We start from the raw sequence: 22,061 nt of genomic DNA, 5'->3' as shown, positions 1-22,061 counted from the left end.
TCTCCTACACCGCCTGGAGGGAAGGGGGAGTATTGTAGTGGACTTCTCCCCTACAACTGCGTAGCGGCGTCACCAGCTGCTACCACCTTCCCTAGCAACCAAGCGAGCGGCGACACCAGATGTTACCGTATCTTAGCAACGGAACCAAAGACCGGCGACTTTCTCGGGTTTTCCCAACATGACTCATAGATGACTCACGGCTGCTGGGTATATAAGCTCTGTCTCTCCATTGAGATTCATTCTGGCCATTCTTCTTGAACACGCAACACCTACTCCAGCAAGCTCCTCGCTGTCCAGCATTCATTCAACCAGGAGGCCAGCAACAGGCAACATCTTCTCTAACGAAGCTCCTGCACATCTACCTCCTTCAACACGCTACTCACCGAACGTCTCTACCGAGCAGCTCCTCACCACACGGCACCTCCAGCACCAGACTGTCTATCATATAACTTATATTATACAAGAAAACCACCTTAGAGTTTCCATCCATCCTGAGTGCTAGACAACATTATACCACGAATTCCTACAACGTACATCATTTCAGCAAAAATATTACATTTCCATGTTCTCAGAAATAAATGGTAGTTTTGTTGAAACGTAATGTACAGTATTTAACATTAAAATGCAAAAATAGCTATAAAAACAATTAATACACCCGTAATGTACTGGCTGGCATCTCCACTCGTCCCTGCTCCCGCCAGTCACCTCCTCCCCGCTCTATCCCTCCGCCTCGTCCCCGCTCTATCCCTCCGCCTCGTCCCCGCTCTATCCCTCCGCCTCGTCCCCGCTCTATCCCTCCGCCTCGTCCCCGCTCTAACCCTCCGCCTCCTCCACATCGTCACTACTGTTGTATTACAATAATATTCTATCCTAATTGACTTGAATAAATACTACGATACCATATTTCTGAATATTTTCATTAAAATCCATCCAAATCATTTTCCTTGCCATCGTCTGCAGCACCAAACAGCTTCTCCCAGTCCTCTCCTTGAACAGGGCTAGAGGGTACGTGTTTTTCGAATCGTTTTCAATTAAAAAAATGTTACATCACACGTATATTTTACCTAAACTGCGCCTGAATGAATATATTCTTGGAAATAAATAGTAATTTTGCTGAAACGTGATGTATTTCAATGTAAAATAGGATAAAATACATGACGAAAACAAAAGACTTCACCTAACCTTCCAATGTTCAAGATATGTTACTCGTTTTTTTAATAGTTTTCGGTTAAAATACTGTTATATTACAATGATATTATATTCATACTGTGCTTGATATACTACATTCACAGAAATGAAAATTTTTTGCTGAAATGACGTAAGTATTACAGTGGAATGTGGGACAAAATCGTGACGAAAACAATGACTTTCGCTTTCTTTCGTTCAAAAGATGTTTTTTTAGTTTTTGGTTTTTATCCTCTTCGCCACTGATCGGCTTGTTAGCCGCTTGGGCGATCGGTCACGTCTCTGATTACTTTTCCTTTTCATTTATCTTCTTCACCAAAAGATCGGCTCGCTAGCCGCCCGGGCGATCGGTCACGTGTCTGTCACGCACTGTTGGCAAATACTGGGCATGCACCGGCTCCTGAACGTACCTGAACCCGCTCCAGTGTTGGTCAAGTCTTCTCTTGAAAGAGCTCACACTCCGTGCCGTCACAACACTTTCTGGTAGATTGTTCCAAGAGTTTACAACCCTCACTCCGAAAAAGTTTGCCCTCACGGTTTACTGGACTTGCGGCTTCTTCAATCTTGAGCTGTGACCCCTTGTGGGGCGAGCGTCCGCCAGCTCCAAGTAAGGACACTCAACTGAGTAGTGCCCCCTGAGATGCTTATACACCTCATCTAGGTCCCCCCCTTGCCCGTCTGTAGTATAAGCTAGGCAAGTTCAGGCGCTCCAATCTCTCAGGGTAGCTGAGGTGCCGAAGTGCAGGCACCAGTTTGGTGGCCCTCCTTTGAACATTTTCAACCAACTGACAGTCCCTAGCATATCTCGGGGACCAGATGGGGTGACAGTACTCCAGATGGGGAAGCACTTCACTCCTGAAGATCGTCACGAGGGACGGACCGTCTAGATATCTGAACGACCTTATAAGACCCAATAATTTATTTGCCTGATTTACCTTCTTCTCACAATGGCCCGAGAACTTCAGCTCATTGTCAACATACACACCTAGGTCCTTCTCACACACAGTCTCAACTAGTGCATTTTCTTCATCCCGTTGGGACATATGATACGCCTCCTTACCGTTGGTACGCCCCAGGTGCATCCTCTTACACTTCGTGACATTGAATCTCAGCAGCCATTTCTTCGACCATTCCTGGAGCCCACAGAGGTCCTTCTGTAGCTCTTCACAGTCCGCTTGGTTCTTAATTTCCCGAAATAACTTGCCATCATCGGCAAACATTTGTATGGAGGAGTGTACAACGTCAGGCATGTCATTTATGAAACAAACAAACAACAGCGGGCCCAATACACTACCCTGCGGTACCCCACTTGTTACAGGTACAGATGACGATTTCGTGCCATTAATCACCACACACTGCTTGCGGTCATGTAGAAAGTCTTCTATCCACGCTAGGACATTTCCCCGAATTCCGTACCCTTCCAGTTTGATTTTCAGCCTTTCGTGGGGTACACTGTCGAAAGCCTTGGCAAAATCTAGGTAAATATTGTCGATATTACCACCCCGTTCTAGAATATGGGTCCAAACATCTAATACCTTTTCGAATGGTTTTCAGTTAAAAAACTGTTGCATCACAAGTGAATTAGGATAGAATATTATTGTAATACAACAGTTTTTTAACTGAAAACCATTCGAAAAGCGATTACGGTAACATCTTTTGAGCGAAAGAAAGCGAGTCATTGCTTTCGTCACTTTCCACTAATACGTACGTCATTTCAGCAAAATATTACATTTCCATATTCTCAGAAATAAATAGTACTTTTGCTGAAACGTGATGTATTTCAATGTAAATTACGATAAAATACATGACGAAAACAAGAGACTTTACCTAACTTTCCGATGTTCAAGAGATGTTACTCGTTTTTTTTAGTAGTTTTCGGTTAAAATACTCTTATACAGTTGTACCCCACTTAACGCGGTCAATTGAACCCAGAGGGTCCCGCGTTAAGTGAAATCCGCGTTAAGTGAACAACAGAACATATGGGATTAATTCCAATAGAAACCGGCCCGACCCCCAAACTCCACTTTTTGAAGGCACATACCTATGTTGTAGTAAAAATAACATCTTAATTTTATGATGGTACATGCACACAATTAATACTTAAGAGAAATAGAGAAATACAGTCGCCAAGTTAATGTCCATTCAAATAATGGACTCAACTCCCTCCCCCTCTCACACTACACTGCCGGCTCTTCCCTCTCAGAGAAATTTTTGGGGGAAAACCACTAAATTTTAATAAATAATACCTCAAACTAAAGTTAGGATAATACAATTGACATTGCTGGATTCCTTGTAAGACCAGGAATATTTTGAATATAAATGTCATATATTTTGCACAAAAGATAACATAGTTACCTAGAGAAAAAATTTTATCTAAAATTTGTATGTTTAATGCAAAATATATGATGTTTATATTCAAAATGATCACCAAATTATAAGAATTCCAGCAATGTAAATTATATTCTGACCGGGTAATTTGTATGAATTTTATGAGCTAAAACAAATATCTTCAGTTAATAAAAAAAAAATAATCTTCACGACACTATCTGTCAATCAAAGTACCCCACCTTGCCTCCCCCCCTCTTCCAACCGCGCGGTCAGTCCCAACCCTCCCCCCCACCCCCCACCAATCCTCCCTTCCAGGGTTTTTAACATTTAGTATTAAATAATACCTCAGATTAAAGTTAGGATAATATAATTGACATTGCTGGATTCCTTGTAAGACCAGGAATATTTTGAATATAAATGTCATATATTTTGCACAAAAGATAACATAGTTAATTTGAGAAAAATTTTTATCTAAAATTTGTATGTCTAATGCAAAAATATGATGTTTATATTCAAAATGATCATCAAATTATAAGAATTCCAGCAATGTAAATTATATTCAGACCGGGTAATTTGTATGAATTTTATGAGCTAAAACAAATATCTTCAGTTAATAAAAACAAAAATAATTCTTCACGGGGTAACAGATGGTCGGTCGGTCCCTCCCTCCCCCCCACCCCCCACCAACCGTCCCAAGGAGATGTGTGGGATAACCACTAAATTTTAATAAATAATACCTCAAACTAAAGTTAGGATAATATAATTGACATTGCTGGATTCCTTGTAAGACCAGGAATATTTTGAATATAAATGTCATATATTTTGCACAAAAGATAACATAGTTAATTTGAGAAAATTTTTTATCTAAAATTTGTATGTCTAATGCAAAAATATGATGTTTATATTCAAAATGATCACCAAATTATAAGAATTCCAGCAATGTAAATTATATTCTGGCCGGGTAATTTGTATGAATTTTATGAGCTAAAACAGGCAGTCAGGCAGGGTGGGGCAAATCTAAAAATAGCGTCTCGAGCCGGACACTCACCGCGTATATGTGGAAAAAATCCGTGTTAAGTGAAAGTTCAGCTCTGGCGAGGCACCGCGTATATGATAAAACGCGTTAAGTGAAACCGCGTTAGGCGGGGTAATACTGTATTAGTGATATTCTATTCATACTGTGCTTTATATAATACATTCACGGAAATGTAATATTTTTGCAACTACAATGCTGATGTCAACACAAGTGTGGTTACAGCGAGACTGACTGAGTGAGGGAGAGCTATGAGTGTGTGTGTGAGGTTGCGGGAGCGGGCGGTGTCCCGTGTTCGGTGCCGCGCGCGAGTTGAATGGCGCGCGATTTGAATGTACTTCAATTACTTCAATGTACAGAATATTCCTCTGGCGGGGCAATCCGCGTATTTGCGAATCCGTGAATGCTAAACCCGCGTATGTGAAGGGCCGACTGTACTGTATTGTTTCTCACTCTTGATTTTGTTTTAATTTTTGCATTTCTTTATGGTTCTTTATTTTTATTATTATTATTATTACATTTTCGCCCCCTAGGCCCTGATGTGGGTCAGTGACCTGTGCCCAGGTGGGCTAATTCCAGTAAAAAAAAATGGCCAGTGCACACCTGAAGGTTATGTTACTGCCTGGATTTCTGGACTGAGTTAATTGCTTTACAACATATACTTAGAATGCCAAGAGGACAGGGCATCTGATCTGCTTAAAGCCGATCCGGAAGTAATTAGTAGTTCATTAAGTGTGGAAACGTGATGAGTGGTTCAGGTGTATTGTTCTATACCTCTAAAATCCACAGGAATAATTTGTGCTGGTGTGTGGTTGTGTCTTGAACACCTTGAAGATATGTCATCTGGGATTGCGTTTACATAATTAACATCCAACCTCCACACACCTGTCGGTCCATTTCCTGCTCTCATCACATAAACGCAGTCAACTAACTTCCACCCTAATGTAGCACGTCCTGGGGCTTCTTCTGCCAGTAGTCATCACCTCATGTTTGGGGAGGTTACAGGAGAAGTAGTCATGCACCTCTGGAGTCTGCTTACATGCTTCAGGCTATAGCAGATTTTACTAGATGGTAAATGTCAAAACAATGGTGATACCTGTCTTCAAGTACAACAGTGATGACACCTGTCCTCTGGTACAACAGTGGTGACACCTGTCCTCTGGTACAACAGTGGTGACACCTGTCCTCTGGTACAATAGTGGTGACACCTCTCCTCTGGTACAGCAGTGATGACACCTGTTCTCTGGTACAACAGGGGTGACACCTGTCCTCTGGTACAACAGTGATGACACCAGTTCTCTGGTACAACAGTGGTGACACCTGTCCTCTGGTACAACAATGATGACACTTGTCCTCTGGTACAACAGTGGTGACACCTGTTATCTGGTACAAAAGTGGTGACACCTGTCCTCTGGTACAACAGTGGTGACACCTGTCCTCTGGTACAACAGTGATGACACCTGTCTTCTGGTACAACAGTGATGACACCTGTTCTCTGGTACAACAGTGGTGACATCTGTCCTCTGGTACAACAGTGGTGCCACCTGTCTGGTACAACAGTGATGACACCTGTCCTCTGGTACAACAGTGGTGACACCTGTTCTCTGGTACAACAGTGATGACACCTGTTCTCTGGTACAACAATGGTGACACCTGTCCTCTGGTACAACCGTCATAACACCTGTTCTCTGGTATGACTGTATTGACACCTGTTCTCTGGTACACTGGTGACACCTGTCCTCTAGTACAACCGTTATAACACCTGTTCTATGGTATGGCTGGATTGGCACCTGTTCTCTGGTACAACAATGGTGACACCTGTCCTCTGGTACAACCGTTATAACACCTGTTTTCTGGTATGACTGTATTGACACCTGTCCTCTGGTACAACAGTGGTGACACCTGTCCTCTGGTACAGCAGTGATGACACCTGTTCTCTGGTACAACAGGGGTGACACCTGTCCTCTGGTACAACAGTGATGACACCTGTTCTCTGGTACAACAGTGGTGACACCTGTCCTCTGGTACAACAATGATGACACTTGTACCAGTCTGGTACAACAGTGGTGACACCTGTCCTCTGGTACAACAGTGGTGACACCTGTCCTCTGGTACAACAGTGATGACACCTGTCTTCTGGTACAACAGTGATGACACCTGTTCTCTGGTACAACAGTGGTGACATCTGTCCTCTGGTACAACAGTGGTGCCACCTGTCTGGTACAACAGTGATGACACCTGTCCTCTGGTACAACAGTGGTGACACCTGTTCTCTGGTACAACAGTGATGACACCTGTTCTCTGGTACAACAATGGTGACACCTGTCCTCTGGTACAACCGTTATAACACCTGTTCTCTGGTATGACTGTATTGACACCTGTTCTCTGTACAACAATGGTGACACCTGTCCTCTGGTACAACCGTTATAACACCTGTTCTCTGGTATGACTGTATTGACACCTGTCCTCTGGTACAACAGTGGTGACACCTGTCCTCTGGTACAACAGTGGTGACACCTGTTTTCTGGTACAACAGTGGTGACACCTGTCCTCTGATACAACAGTGGTGAAACCTGTCCTCTGGCTTCACTGTAATCATGTAAATCATGTTGACAGTGAACCAGGATCAGTTCTCTCGCGTTCATCTTTCATAACATATTCTGAACAGTGTTCATTAGGTAGCAAGTCACTCTGACTCAACTGAGGGAAAGAGAGCACACACACACACACACACACACACACACACACACACACACACACACACACACACACACACACACACACACACACACACAACGTTGTTAACACTCGGAATCGAGTACAATATGATCATCTAGCCATGATACAATAATATGAGTTGTTAAAGATGTCGCCTTCGTTGGTGAGATCTGAGGTGACTCAAGAGGCTGATGCATTTGACATATGTTGCATGTGTGGAGGGCTACATCTAGTGCGGGAGGGATGGCGGCAGCACCTCTCCGGCACTGGCCCTTGTCTGCCTCAGTATGCACTTCTAAGCATTACTATATGGAGTGATTGTCTCCCAGGTGAAGGGGTCGATTTAGCACTTTTTCAGGTTTGTCTTTAGACTATCCTCAACTGACGCCACCACGGTTGCTGGAGGATCGGCTTTTTTCACACTTCATTTTTCCAACATTCGCGGACTGAGATCCAATTTTTCTTCTGTGGAGCACCATCTATTAACCTCTTCCCCCGATCTCTTACTATTCTCCGAACTTCAACTGACCAAAGCAGCTTCACCCAAACCTTTTCAAGTCTCTAACTACAACCTTTATACCTACTTCCGTTCTAAGGGAGGTGTATGCGCCTACTGCAACACACGTACACCTATAGCCCGACTCACGGATCTTGAATCTCCCCTTTATGATGTCATCTGGCTCAAAATATCTCTACCTACTGTGACTATTTTTCTTTGTTTCCTATACTGTTCTCCCAACTCTACCAACGATTTCGAACTCTTTGACTATCTCACTTCTTGCCATGAGTCGTTGCTTTCCACACACACCTACACCGAGATCCTCTACCTAGGGGATTTCAATGTACATCACAGAGAGTGGCTTGGCTCTGCAAGGGATGACCCAGGTGGAGCTGAGGCACTCTCTTTTTCCTTACTTAATGATTTGGAACAAATAATCAAACACCCTACACGCATTCCTGATCGACACGATCAACTTGCTAACATTCTTGATCTTTGTCTTACCTCTAACCCCTCACACTATTCATACTCAATTTTTGCCCCCTTAGGGTCTTCTGATCACAACCTTATTACTATTAAATCAAACTGGGCACGACCACCTCCCCCACCCCCCTCTAAACGTCAGCTATGGCACTATCGGAGGGCAAGCTGGCAATCCTTGCGAGAATTCTTCACCGACTTTCCTTGGGACGAATGTTGCTTTTCCGCTCGGGATGCCTCAGTATGTACTGACAGCGTTGCTGGGGTTATACAGGGCGGTATGTGTGCATTTATCCCATCTTCTACCAAAACTTTCACATTACAATCATGGTTTGATCGCTCCTGCTCTCTTGCTTGCAGGGTGAGAGATAGGGCATATCGAGCTATGAAACTATCTCCTTCTCCTATTACCCACACCTCTTTCATTACTTCTAGGAATCGTTGTAAGGCTATTCTTCGTAGGGCCAAGCGGAATTTTATTAAAAGAAAGACTGCTGTCCTGACTAATTCTTCCTCTAGTAAATCCTTCTGGTCCTTAGCTAAAAACATCTGTTACAACTTCTGCACGCCTTCTTTTCCTCCCCTCTTCCGTCCCACTCTACCCCTCCTACCCCTGCACCTCCTACTGAACCTATGCACTTTCCTATAATCTCCACTCGCAGGGTTGCCCGTATGTTATCCAGGTTGGATGTGAGTAAGGCGCATGGACCGGACGGAATAACCCCTCGTGTTCTGAGGGAGTGTGCTGAAGCCCTGGCCCCTGTGCTTGCTCGCCTCTTTCGCCTTTGCCTCAAAACCAAAACTTTTCCTTCTTCTTGGAAGCATGCCTTGGTTCAGCCCATCCCGAAGAAGGGTGACCATTCTAATCCCTCTAACTATCGCCCCATTGCCCTAACTTCATCCCTCTCTAAGATTTTCGAAACTATCTTGAACTCCCATTTTCTCTGTCACCTTGAACACCTTTCTCTTTTGTCGGATCACCAGTATGGCTTTCGCCAGGCGAGATCTACTGGTGATCTGCTCTCCTATTGCACCCATCTTTGGTCATCCTCTCTTAGGGATTATGGGGAAACTTTTGTTGTGGCCCTCGACATCTCCAAAGCATTTGACAGGGTATGGCACAAGTCTTTGCTATCTAAACTTCCCTCTTTTGGTTTCTCTCCCCCACTTTGTTCTCTCATGTCTAGCTTCCTTGAGAATCGATCCATGGCAGTTGTTGTCGAGGGATCGATTTCTCGCTCTTTCTCTACCAATAGTGGCGTCCCACAGGGTTCTGTTCTTTCACCAACTCTCTTTCTTCTTTTTATCAATGATTTACTTCACACTACAACTAATTCTATCCATTCTTACGCCGATGATTCTACTCTTCACTCTTCCTCACATTTTCCCCTTCCTCCTAACTCTCAAACTAGATCTGTTTCTAGAACTGATATCATTACTTCTATCAACGCGGATCTGTGCAGCATCTCTGAATGGGGAGATACAAACTTGGTTAAGTTCAATAGTAACAAAACTCAATATTTACCAATTACACTTTGTAAAGTAGACGATCTCCCACCAATTACATTTCAGGACGCTATCATCCTCCCAAATTCTGAAATAAATATGTTAGGCCTCACCATTTCCTCCAATATGTCCTGGAAATCACACATCCTTAGTATAACTAAAGCTGCCTCCCGAAAGTTGGGAATGCTGTACAGATGCCGCAGCTACTTCACTCCTGAGCAGTTGCTCCAAGTATATAAGGGATTCATTCGTCCTAACTTGGAGTACTGCTCTCATATCTGGGGTGGCTCTTCTTCTGTCCAACTATTAGATAGGGTGGAATCAAAGGCATTTCGTCTTATTAACTCTCCTCCTTTAGTTGACAATCTCTCCCCCCTTTCTCTTCTCCGCAATGTTGCTTCACTCTCTCTCTTTTACAGGTACTTTAACGGGCAATGTTCAGTGGATTTGGCATCCTGTGTACCGCCGGCAAGGCCGTGGGTTCTTAACACACGTCTTGCCCGCGGTGCCCACCATTTCTCTGTGGATGTCGGTCACACGAGAATAACCCGTTATAGTACCTCCTTCTTTCCTCACACAGCCAAACTGTGGAATGCTCTGCCTTCTTCTGTGTTTCCATGCTCTTACAATCTGTCTCACTCTAAAAAGCTGGTTTTCCGGCATCTTTCAATTTCTTTCTGTTCTTTTTTTTCGCCCTCGAGGCTCCGTTGTGGGTCGTTTGACCTGTGCCCGGGTAGGCTAATTCCCGTAAAAAAAAAAAAAATCCTTATACCTTTACCAGCCAATGTAACATTTACCATTTGTTTGGTGAGTGTAAAGTTGCTGCTTTGGCAGTCTACTGTCGTCCATGCAGGTAACATGGCCAGTCCACCATAGTTGTTCATGGATAATGGTAGCCTCAATGCTCCTACAGTTGGTGTCAGCGAGAATACTGACATTTGTTCTCTTGTCTTCCCAGCAAACTCGGAGGATGGAACGTAGATTACGTTGGTGAAATTTTTAAAGTGCCTTCAGGTGCCTCCTGTATGTGAACCATGTCTCACTGCCATACAACAGGGTGGGGAGGATCACTGATCAATACACTACACCATAACCATTATATATACAGGTTGATTGATTAATTGTGGTAATTACATCCCTGGGGATGCAACAGCTTAGGTTATTTGTCTTTGAATTAAAATCACGGTTAAAAAGTATAAAATTAAATAATGCCCAGGTAAAAAACATAAGTAACAAATTGCATAGAAATTTTGAATAAAACAACAACATTTCAACATTAATAGATAAAACTCAAAGCTTGTGTAGAAGACCGGCTTCCTCCACGAGAGTCCCCCCCCCCCAGCACCAAAGAAAGATGGCAAGACCCATCTTTCCCCCGGCATTGGGAGAGGTGGTTACTACAAAGCTCTCTGATACTGGGGCACTCCACCGGAGTGCCCCAGTCACACAGTCAATGGGACCAGGCAGTTATCACAATGGAGAGGGGGAGCCCTCTCCATTATAAAACCATGAGTCGGCCGTGTGTGGCCAATATGGAGGCAGGCCAAACCAGTCTCCCAGTGGCGTGACAGTCCCTGATATCTCCAGACACCCAATGCAGGATTCCGCAGAGCTTGTTTGCTCCGACAGCATCCCACCCGCATTGCCAACTCGAGCGGATGGCAGCTCTTATTACTGGCTTCACATCAGAGCCAGGGAATGATGTGCCACAGGGTGAGAAGCAGCTGCTTTCACCACAGCATCAGCATGCTCATTCCCCTTCTTCCCTACATAGGAACCCAGCAAAAACTGCCTTTTTTTTATGGGGATTAGCCCACCCGGGCACAGGTCTTTGACCCACATCGGGGCCTGGGGGGGCAGAAATGTAATAATTATTCACAGTAAATAAAATTTAAAATAAAAAGTAAAATAAAATAATAATGATAACAATAATAATAATAACACTAGTAATAATAATAATAATAATAATAATAATAATTATAATAATAATTATAATAATAATAATAATAAAGAACTACAGTATAAAGAAAAAAAATCAATACACGTAGTGAGAAATGCATTATGTATGTTGTGTTGTTAATGGTAAGAGAAACAATTGAGACGCTGCAATTGTGTAAATGAGGCAGAAAGACAGATCAGCAACCTGGAACTTGGTCACAATTTTTGTGATGCCATATGGCAGCAGGGTCTACCATTAGACAACACATTATGCTTCCAATATCTTCCCAGGCGGTAGTACCTCCCTGTTTGGTAGCTGCCTACTACCTACTGTGGGATACTCAGGTGGTCCTTACACTCAGGGGTAAAGGAAACACACTGATGTCAAGTCCGTAAGTTCTATTTCTGGTACAAACACAAAAAGGAGTTAAGACAGGGGTAAACAGCGTCCTGTCTTGGAATCTCTCTGGGTATCTCTATCTGCGCATGCGTGTACAGCGCGCATGTGCCCAAAGCCTGAACTAACGCTTGGTGACAAAAGGGAGTATGATTATAAAACATATAATACAGAGACCTGAATCAATAATGGTAAATAGTACAGAGTTACATATTACAGCCATATTCGTCTCATATATCTACACCTCCCTCCCCCCTCACGCTCGTAGTGCAATCTCGAGCGGACTCTTTTTCCAGGAGCCTTTGAGAGTGACGTGGGAAAACTGGGGGGTCACTGAATGAGGACTTACTTTTCTCGTCCAAGCAAGGGTTCACAGGGATGTGGGGGAGGGGTTCACCACTAGGGGACGGTACTGAACGAAGGAAGCGGCGATTCCGCCACCATACCCGACCACTAGGGAGACGGACCTCGTAATCCCTGGTCTTGCCGCAGCCCATGACAACCCCGACCTTGTCCCAGCGGTGAGACGTCGGGTCTTGAACCCGAACTGTTTGCCCGATACTCAACCTGGGAAGGGGTCGGGCGTGCTGATCGTACTGTGCCTTTACCTGGTCAGCACGGGCGGTTGCACGACGATCGCAGTCCTCGGTCTTGGCCTGCCACTCCCTCGAGAAGGACTCAGGATGGGCAGGGACACATGACCGTAGTGGGTGGCCGTATAACATCTGTGCTGGGGAGCGACCTGTGAAGTTGGGGGTATTCCGCAATTCCAATAAACCCCGGTCAAACTTCTCACAGTCAATGTTGCCTGAGGGTGCCGTCTTGAGGATGAGATGCTTGACGGACTTTACGGCAGCCTCGGCATGTCCATTGGACTGGGGATAATGTGGCGAGGACACCACATGATGAACTCGCCATCGCTCCATGCAGTCCCGGAAGTCGTTGCTGGTGAAGTGGGGCCCGCCGTCAGTCCTCAGGCGGAGAGGGACACCAACTTCCCGGAAGTAGCGACAGAACATACGTACTGTATGAGAGGCATTAGTGTTGCCTCCGCAGGGAACGACAACAGGCCACCCTGAGAGCCGGTCGCTGATGACGAGAAAGGACTTTCCCGCCACAACGAAGAAATCCGCAGAGACGGACTCAAAGGGTCTCGTAGGGTTGTCGTTGTTCATGAGTGGTTCCTGCTGCTGACTAGGCTGCAGCACCTGGCATGGCTCGCAGACTTGAACGGAACTAGCGATGTCGGAGTCGATGCCTGGCCAAAAAACAGCTTGTCTTGCCCGGCGCTTCGTAGCTTCCACACCCCTGTGGCTGTCGTGCAGGTGGGCTAGGGTGCGGCGGCGGAGGGCGGCAGGAACCACAACTCTTGCTCCATACAAGACGAGATCGCCATCAGCATAGAGGTCGTCCCGCATCTTCCAGTATGGGAGTAAAGAGCTGTGTAAGTCGTACCGGTTGGAGGGAAATCCCGAGGTCACGCAGTTCAGTAGACGGATGTACGAAGGGTCCGCTCTTGCCGCGGCTCGGAGTTCCTGAAGAGTCCTGTCGGCGTCCTGCGGTGGAGACTCTTCTGAGATGACGGCGTTCACGGTCACTACAGTCCTGAGGTGTGCAGTAGCATCAGCACATGCGATCTCGTCCTCTGGTGTGGGGTGGCTGACTGGGGCTCGTGACAAAGCATCAGGGATGCAGAGCAGCTTGCCAGCACGCCACACAGCTGTGAAGAGGTAGGGCGAGATCTTCTCCTTAAGGCGTTGGAGGCGGGGATTCTCGACCGCATCCAAGGAGTAGTGGTTCAGGATCGGGATGAGTGGCCGATGATCCGTCATGAGGTTGAAGTGTTGTAGGCCGATCAGATACAACCTACATTTGGACATGGCCCAGACGGCGGCTAACAGCTCCAGTTCGATGGTGGCGTAGCGAGTCTCGGCGTCAGTGAGAAACCGAGAGCCACACTGAACCAGACGAAGGCGTCCATTGCCGTGGTCCTGTAGCAGAGCGTATCCAATCCCGTAGAGGCGAGAGGCATCAGTCTGGAGGACAACTGGCAGGGCCGGGTCGAAGGAAGCGAGAACAGGTGGGCTAAGGAGAGCTGTCTTGACGCGACGGAATGCCTCATCATGGTCAGCTGTCCAGGTGAATGTTCTCTTGGGGCTCATCAGGGGGCGTAGGGGCTGTGCTGCAGCGGCGATGTCGGGGGTGAACTCAGCCAACTGGTTTACCAGGCCCATGAACGAGCGGAGGTCGGTCAGGTTGGCAGGAGTTGGGAAGTCCCGGATCGCGCTGACCTTTCCAGGATCAGCCGAGATGCCCTTGCCTGAGAGGGTGTACCCACAGAAGTTCACACTAGGTGCGGCGACCACAAACTTATCCTTGTTGAGGGTGATCCCGTACTTGCGGCACCTGGTGAGCATCTGGTGAATACGCTCAAGATGCGTGGAGTAATCCTCGTCATATAGGAGCACGTCGTCGATGACCTTGACACAGTTCGCCACACCCTGAAGGGCCATGTCACCACGGAGGCAGAAAGCATCGCCAGTAGCCGCGAAACCCATAGGTCCTCTGCAGTGCTGAAATCGGCCGTACGGTGTGATGAACGTCGTGAGGTGCTGATCTTCTTCCGCAAGTTCCATCTGCCAGTACCCACATAAGGCATCTGCTGTAGTAAAGTACCTTGCCTTCGGGTCCACACTGCGTATAGCGGTGAAGGGTGTCGGTGAAGGGTGTCGGTGAAGGGTGGGTCGGGCGGGAAACTTGGCTATTCAGCTTGGTGAAGTCGACGGTGATACGAACTCCAGTAATGTTCTTGGCGACTATTACCATGGGGTGACACCAATCCGAGGGGTCGTCACCAGCAGGCTTAATGATCCCCTGGGCTACCATAGAGTTGAGTTCCTTAACTTGGCTCTGAAAAGCGAAGGGTATCTGTCTCGGTGTGTGGATGGCAAAAGGTACTGCGTCATCCTTCAGGTGAATTCTCATGGGGGAGCCAGCCATTGGCTTGAGTGGAGCCGTCTTGAGGTCCTCCTTGGAAACCAGCACGTCCTTGAATTGCAGTAGGAAGAACTCCCTGGCTGCAGAAGGTGACGTATTGGGTGGGAGGGGCAGCTCCTTGCACCTGTTGACATGTTTTATTTCCAGAATTGGCTTAGGGAAGTCTGAAGATATTATGGCCAACTCTTGAAAGTGGCCATAAGACAGTAGTGGCATCTGAACACCTTTGTGGACCTGAATCCTGGCAGAACATGACTGCTTACCTAGGGTGAGGGTAGCCTGAAATGTACCCAGAGCAGGTGCCATTGTAGAACCGTCTGCGGTGAGCGTTGTAGAAGTTGACGGTGGTTGCAAGCTGCTCCTAGGGATCCGCAGAATGTCGAGGTGTCTTGTGCCGATGACTGTGACGTCCGCACCTGTGTCAGGAAGCATCTGGATACGGGATGTAACGTCGCCGTATGACAGGTGAACACAGATGGGCTGAGGTGTCTTGCTGACAGGGGAAGAAGAGGATCCCACGCGACGACAGCGCTTGTTCTTCGCCGCCTGAGACTTGCAAGTAGTATCATTCTTCTTCTTTGACTGACAGCATTTGTCATAGTGTCCAATGCGGCTACAGGAGCGGCACTGAACGTTGTTGGCAGGGCACTTCAGTGTCCTAGCCCAATGACCACGACGGCCACAGTTATTGCAGGTGCTGTCAGCGGCAGGGCATTCAGAACCATGCCGACGAGCACAATACTGGCAGGAATGACCTGGCGTCGAAATCTGAAGTGATGCTGAAGATTGATGCGAAGCTGAAGTCGGATGTGAAGCTGAAGTCGGATGTGAAGCTGAAGTCCAGTCATGTCCTTTGTTCTTCTTATATGCGGAGATGGCACACAGCTGGTTAGATGGAGCACGAATGGCAGAAGTCGCACTTCTGGTGGCTTCGTAAGAGCGGCAGGTGGTGACAACATCCTGTAGAGAAGAGGCAGTGTCGAGGGAGATAAGCTTCTGAATTAGCTCTTCGTCCCGCACGCCCATGAGGATAATCATCTTCAGCTGTGTTTCCTCACAAGTCGACGAGTTCCCAGGACAAACGTCAACCTCCTCAGCGATGCGTCTGAGTCGTACGTAAAAATCGGCAAACGACTCACCCTCCAGCTGCTTACAACTGAGAAGTTCTCTCCTACGGAGAGCTTCGTTGCGGAGACCCTTGATATGCGTCTGTAAAGCATCCAAGACGTCCTTCACAGTCTTGTCTGTGTCGTGGGGAATTTGCAGGGTGTGCTCCAGGATACGTTGCGTCTCTAGGGTGAGACACATCCTCATCTGGATCAGCTGTTTCTCCCTAGGCAACCTTGATAAATCGACCATCATCGAATAATCGTCCCACCTCCGACGCCATTCACGGAATACCTGGAACGAGGCATCAGCTTGGAGTGGCGGTGGACTCTGAGCGAGTGCTTTCTGTGGGGGGGGGCAAAGAAGTTGAAGAGGACCCTGCAGGTGCACCTGTGGACGAAGAGGCAGGTGTAGTAGCTGCTTGAAGGTTAACAGGTGCCAACAACTCGATAATGGCACTGAACCTGGCATTTTCTTGTTGACATCTGTGATTCTCTTCACGCCTTCGTTCATCGTCTTCCTGTCGCCTCCTGATGTCGTCTTGTCGTCGGTTTTCTTCCAAAAACTGAATTAAATGAAGGAAGTCGACACCTTACCCACAAACTTAAAGGTCATGAGGCCTGGATGCTGAGTGTAGTGTGGGAACTTAGTCTCATCAACTCCAAAAGTGTTGGTTACAAACTGCGGAATGGGGTGAAGGCGAAACCAACTTTGGACCTGGGGATACTGACGTCGAAGATCAAGGGGTGGCACATAAGCATCAACTAGTAGATTTGGGACTGGCTAAGACCTGAAGGCATCGGTCGCCAGGCACACCCTAGCATGATGAATAGAGTTCAGTGTATTGAGTCTAACTTCCGTGGCTGAGGAGTACACCTCACACCCATAATCCACTTTGGGTCTAACAAGCATGTGGTAAAGGTGTAGCAGTAGGGTGGCTAGACGTCTGGCTTTTGAGCACTCTGTCCTCCGTCCGGCTATACCTCGAGCCGGACGTTAATTTGTCCTCCTTTTTGTTGTCTGACCGTAAAGAATTATATAAATTACCTAAGGTATACTTAAAACAGCGGGAACTGAAGGCCATAATAACCGTTTACGTATTTTTTTTATATGTAGTTGCCGTTGTCAACACTGCTGATGAGGCGCAATGTACAACAGTACGAGTCAAGTTGTCAACACCGTCAACACGTCTGAGATGGTCAGTCTGCCCAAGGCCGCAGTGGAGAGTGGTTGACTTTTTTGTTCTTGCTTCAATTTGGTTAGCATATGCTGTTTCAGCAGGAGTAAAAATGAATATTAATTTCTTTTAGTTCTTTATTTATACTGTATGAATGCATGTATGTAATATATACAGTGCTTTTCAAAAAATTTAAATTTTAGAAAAATTACCACAAAATAGCATTCATCACATTATAGTGATACAGTATTTGACAAATCAATAATTCTTCTTTGTATATTTTGTACATTTTATATACAGTTAACCCTCACTTTACGCGGTCCCACATTCCACGTTTACGCGGTGCCTTGCCAGAACCTAACGTGCTCACATTACGCGGTACGTGAACCCCATTATGCGGAGAGTGTCCGGCGCGACGCTATTTTTAGATTCGCCCCACCTGCCACCCGCCGCCTGCCTGCCTGTGCTCCTCGCCTCTCCCTCCTCCTCCCTCTGCTTGGGCAAGCCACGCGGTAAGGCTGCGCAGTGTGTGTCTTTGTTGCGTTATCACTGACGTCATATGACGTATCGGACTGTGATTGGCCATGCATCCCTACCCCCTTCTGCTGCTAGCTGTAATTGGCTTAAAGTATTATGACGTGTCCACCCGGGGAAGGGAGGGAGGGAGGGAGGAAAGACGACGCTTGACCTAGCCGTGGCAGTTTCATCCCTCAAGGCCACACCGTGAAATCGTGCATCCATTGTTCAGTAAAATGGCTTCCGCCGGACCACCACCCCCAGAGAGAAACCTTTCCTTACCTGGACCCAGCGGCACTAAGCCAAAGAAGACACATGTTCCTTAAGCTACGAGGTGAAGTATACCATCATCCAAGAGTTGGAGAAAGGAACAAGGCAGGTTGATTTGGCGTGCCAGCATGGTGTGAATGAATCTACGATTCGAACAATAAAGAAGGATGCAGCCAAGATAAAGGAGCACATGAAGATCACAAAGTCTACAGGTGCTTCTATGATCAAGTATTTTCACAACCAGGTGCTTCTCAAGACAGAAAAATTACTTGTGAGGTACTTGGTGCGTCAGGCGCGACGGAACATGGCGGTCGACACGCGCTCTGTTAAGGACTACGCACGTGAACTGTACATCGCAGTGGCACGAAAGATGGGAATTACAGAGCCCAAACCCTTTAATGCTTCCTCTGGGTGGTTACAGAGGTTTAAGATCCGGAACAAGATCACCAATATAAACATTGGTGGTGAAGAAGCGAGTGCTGACCGTGCTGCGGCTAGGGAATTTCCTCCGTTTTTACGTGAGATTATGGAGGAAGGACAGTACAGTGACGACCAGGTGTTTAACATGGACGAATCTGGTCTTTTCTGGAAAAAGCTACCTTCCAAGTCATTCGTTGTAAAGAATGCCAGCAGGATTCGGGGCCGGAAGATGCAGAAGGAACGCATCACCATCCTGTTTACCACCAATGCCTCCGGTACCTGTAAGCTCAAGTTATCGGTGATCCACACAGCATGCAAGCCGCACGCCTACAAAACCATGGACATGGCCAAGCTAAATGTCCACTGGCTGACCGCACATAAGGCGTGGATGTTCTCTACACTGTCCCTCTCCTGGTTTGATGACTGTTTTGTTCCCGACGTAAAGAAATTCTGTGAGCGACAGAATGTGCCATTCAAGATTTTGTTGCTGCTGGACAACGCACCAGGACACTCGCCCCTACTGTTAGATCGTCACCCCCAACGTAAAAGTGGTCTTCCTTCCTCCCAACACTACGTCTATAATACAACCCATGGACCAAGAATTGATCTGTAATGTAAAAGCTGCATTCTCTGCTAAAAAATTCAACCTCCTGAACGACTACACCAACACCAAGGAAGAGTTGCGTAACCTGAGTGACACCAACACCGATAGCAAGAGCGAAGACGACGAGGATGAACAGTTGGTAGAGCAAGAAGTACTTTTGAAACAATTCTGGAGAACATTCAACGTCAAGAAAGCTGTGGACTTCTTGGTGGAGGCATGGGATCAGCTGTCTGTAGCAACTGTTCGTTACGCATGGAGACATGTGTTGCAAGGCATTCCGGGTGTTAGGCAGAGTAAATCTGTGACTGGTGAGGTTCAGACTGTTGCAGTAGCAGTGGACCTTGCCAGAGAAGCTGCGCAGAGTGTTACAGCTGCAGGCTTCTCCGAGACCACCAACGACGACATCCTGGAGGTGATAAGGGATCCTGATGTGACTGCCGACGAGATGCTAGATGATGATGACGTCAGTGAAGAGGCAAGTGGTGCGTCATCCCAAGTAGAACACCGCTTATCCCATAGTAATGTAAGGGGTGCCATCGAGTGTATTGAGAAAGTCAAGCTCCTCCTTTCCGACGACCCTGACGCTAACAGGTATGAAATCTTCACTACCTAGCAGTTGCAGACTATGGAGTCCTACATCAAGGTTTATCACGACAACATAAACACCAGCCGTCAGCAAAGCATAACAGAGTTCTTCGCCCGCAACCCACCACAGCCAGCCCAAACCAGTGATAGTGACAGAGGCAGAGACAGTGATGATGACTTTGAGGGATTTGTCAGGGAGGCACTAGTAAGTGTGGATGACACCGATGAAGACTCACCTGAGGGCCAGTAGTCTGCCCTCTGCCTCAGAACCAGCCTCCATTCCCCTACGCTGACCCATCTCTTCTACTAACGTAAGTGTTAACCCCAACCTTGTTTTTTTCTAACCTAACCTTCAGTTTATTATTCTCTTATTGATTGTTCCCTTCTATATTATGTGTGTGTGAATACCATCATAAAGTTAAGATGTTATTTTTAGTAAAACATACGTATTGTGTCGGGAAAAAGTGGAGTTTGGGGATCGGCCTGGTCTCTATTTCAATTAATCCCATATGTTATGTTGTTCACTTTACGTGGGCCGCCGTGGGTTCAATTAACCGCGTAAAGTGAGGGTTCACTGTATACTGCCATTGATCGTCTTCTGGAATGACCTGGCGAAGCACAGTGGGGTAGACATGGTTTTGAGGAACCCTTTGCATAGATGAGAATAAATGAACTTCTGTAGAAGCATCTTATTTTTGTTAAGAAGGCCAGAATGTGGTTATGTCTTTGGGAAGATGTGTTGACTGTTCAGCTACACTAAGATTGATGGGAGTCATGTCAGCTCTCCTCATTCTCTCACTGTCCTTCACAGATGGGTTGTCACTGTAAATGTTGAAGATTTAATCACATCTTCCATAAATCTGGTACACATTAGTCATCTTTGAGAATTTTGAAAGAATATTAGAGAAATTTGAAAGCCTAGTGAATGTCACTCTACGGACAGTTAACACGACGTCAATGATGATGGCTGATTCTGGAGAGGATAGATCACAATATTGTACTTCAGAAGATCATTTGTGGTGAGGTCTCGGTTGTGGGCAATTTCAATGAACTTCTTTGTCATGTTCATTTCTTTCACCACCTTGTTGGTTGTCTTTTGTGGCTTATTTCTGATTGCCTTCATAGTCTTGAGCTTTGTTCTATGAATGGTGTGACACTTTGTTCTATGAATGGTGTGACACAACTTTGTTCTATGAATGGTGTGACACTTTGTTCTATGAATGGTGTGACACAACTTTGTTCTATGAATGGTGTGACACTTTGTTCTATGAATGGTGTGACACAACTTTGTTCTATGACTGGTGTGACACAACTTTGTTCTATGAATGGTGTGACACTTTGTTCTATGAATGGTGTGACACAACTTTGTTCTATGAATGGTGTGACACAACTGTGTGACACACTTTGTTCTATGAATGGTGTGACACTTTGTTCTATGAATGGTGTGACACAACTTTGTTCTATGACTGGTGTGACATAACTTTGTTCTATGAATGGTGTGACACTTTGTTCTATGAATGGTGTGACACAACTTTGTTCTATGAATGGTGTGACACTTTGTTCTATGAATGGTGTGACACAACTTTGTTCTATGAATGGTGTGACACTTTGTTCTATGAATGGTGTGACACAACTTTGTTCTATGAATGCTGTGACACTTAGTTCTATAAATGGTGTGACACAACTTTGTTCTATGAATGGTGTTGTGACACTTTGTTCTATGAATGGTGTGACACAAATATTGTTCTATGAATGGTGTGACACTTTGTTCTATGAATGGTGTGACACTTTGTTCTATGAATGGTGTGACACTTTGTTCTATGACTGGTGTGACACTTTGTTCTATGACTGATGTGACACTTTGTTCTATGAATGGTGTGACACTTTGTTCTATGAATGGTGTGACACTTTGTTCTATGAATGGTGTGACACTTTGTTCTATGACTGGTGTGACACTTTGTTCTATGACTGGTGTGACACTTTGTTCTGTGACTGGTGTGACACTTTTTGTTCTATGAATGGTGTGACACTTTTGTTCTATAGATAGTGTGACACTTTGTTCTATGAATGAGTGTGACACTTTGTGTGACACTTTGTTCTATGAATAGTGTGACACTTTGTTCTATGAATGGTGTGACACTTTGTTCTATGAATGGTGTGACACTTTGTTCTATGAATGGTGTGACACTTTGTTCTATGACTGGTGTGACACTTTGTTCTATGAATGGTGTGACACTTTGTTCTATGAATGGTGTGACACTTTGTTCTATGAATGGTGTGACACTTTGTTCTATGAATGGT

General features: G+C 46.0%; 1 protein-coding gene across 6 annotated transcripts in view; it reads right to left on the bottom strand.

Moving 5' to 3' along the window:
- The window catches only part of LOC121857308 (gastrula zinc finger protein XlCGF8.2DB-like), a 95,312-nt gene that overhangs the window by 42,051 nt on the left and 31,200 nt on the right, over window positions 1-22,061 (bottom strand). The window contains exon 1 of one of the 6 annotated variants that reach the window (XM_042353306.1): window positions 1,596-1,619. The exons of the other annotated variants lie outside the window; for them this stretch is intronic. The gene's annotated coding sequence lies outside the window, so the exon portion shown is untranslated. Of the gene's footprint in view, window positions 1-1,595; window positions 1,620-22,061 lie in introns of those variants that run through there. 6 annotated transcript variants of the gene reach the window in all.

Source organism: Homarus americanus, unplaced genomic scaffold (genome assembly GCF_018991925.1).
Source record: "Homarus americanus isolate GMGI-L3 unplaced genomic scaffold, GMGI_Hamer_2.0 scaffold20465, whole genome shotgun sequence".
NCBI lineage: Eukaryota > Metazoa > Arthropoda > Malacostraca > Decapoda > Nephropidae > Homarus > Homarus americanus.
The sequence above is the reverse complement of the archived record's forward strand: the minus strand, read 5'-3'. Positions and strand labels throughout refer to the sequence as shown.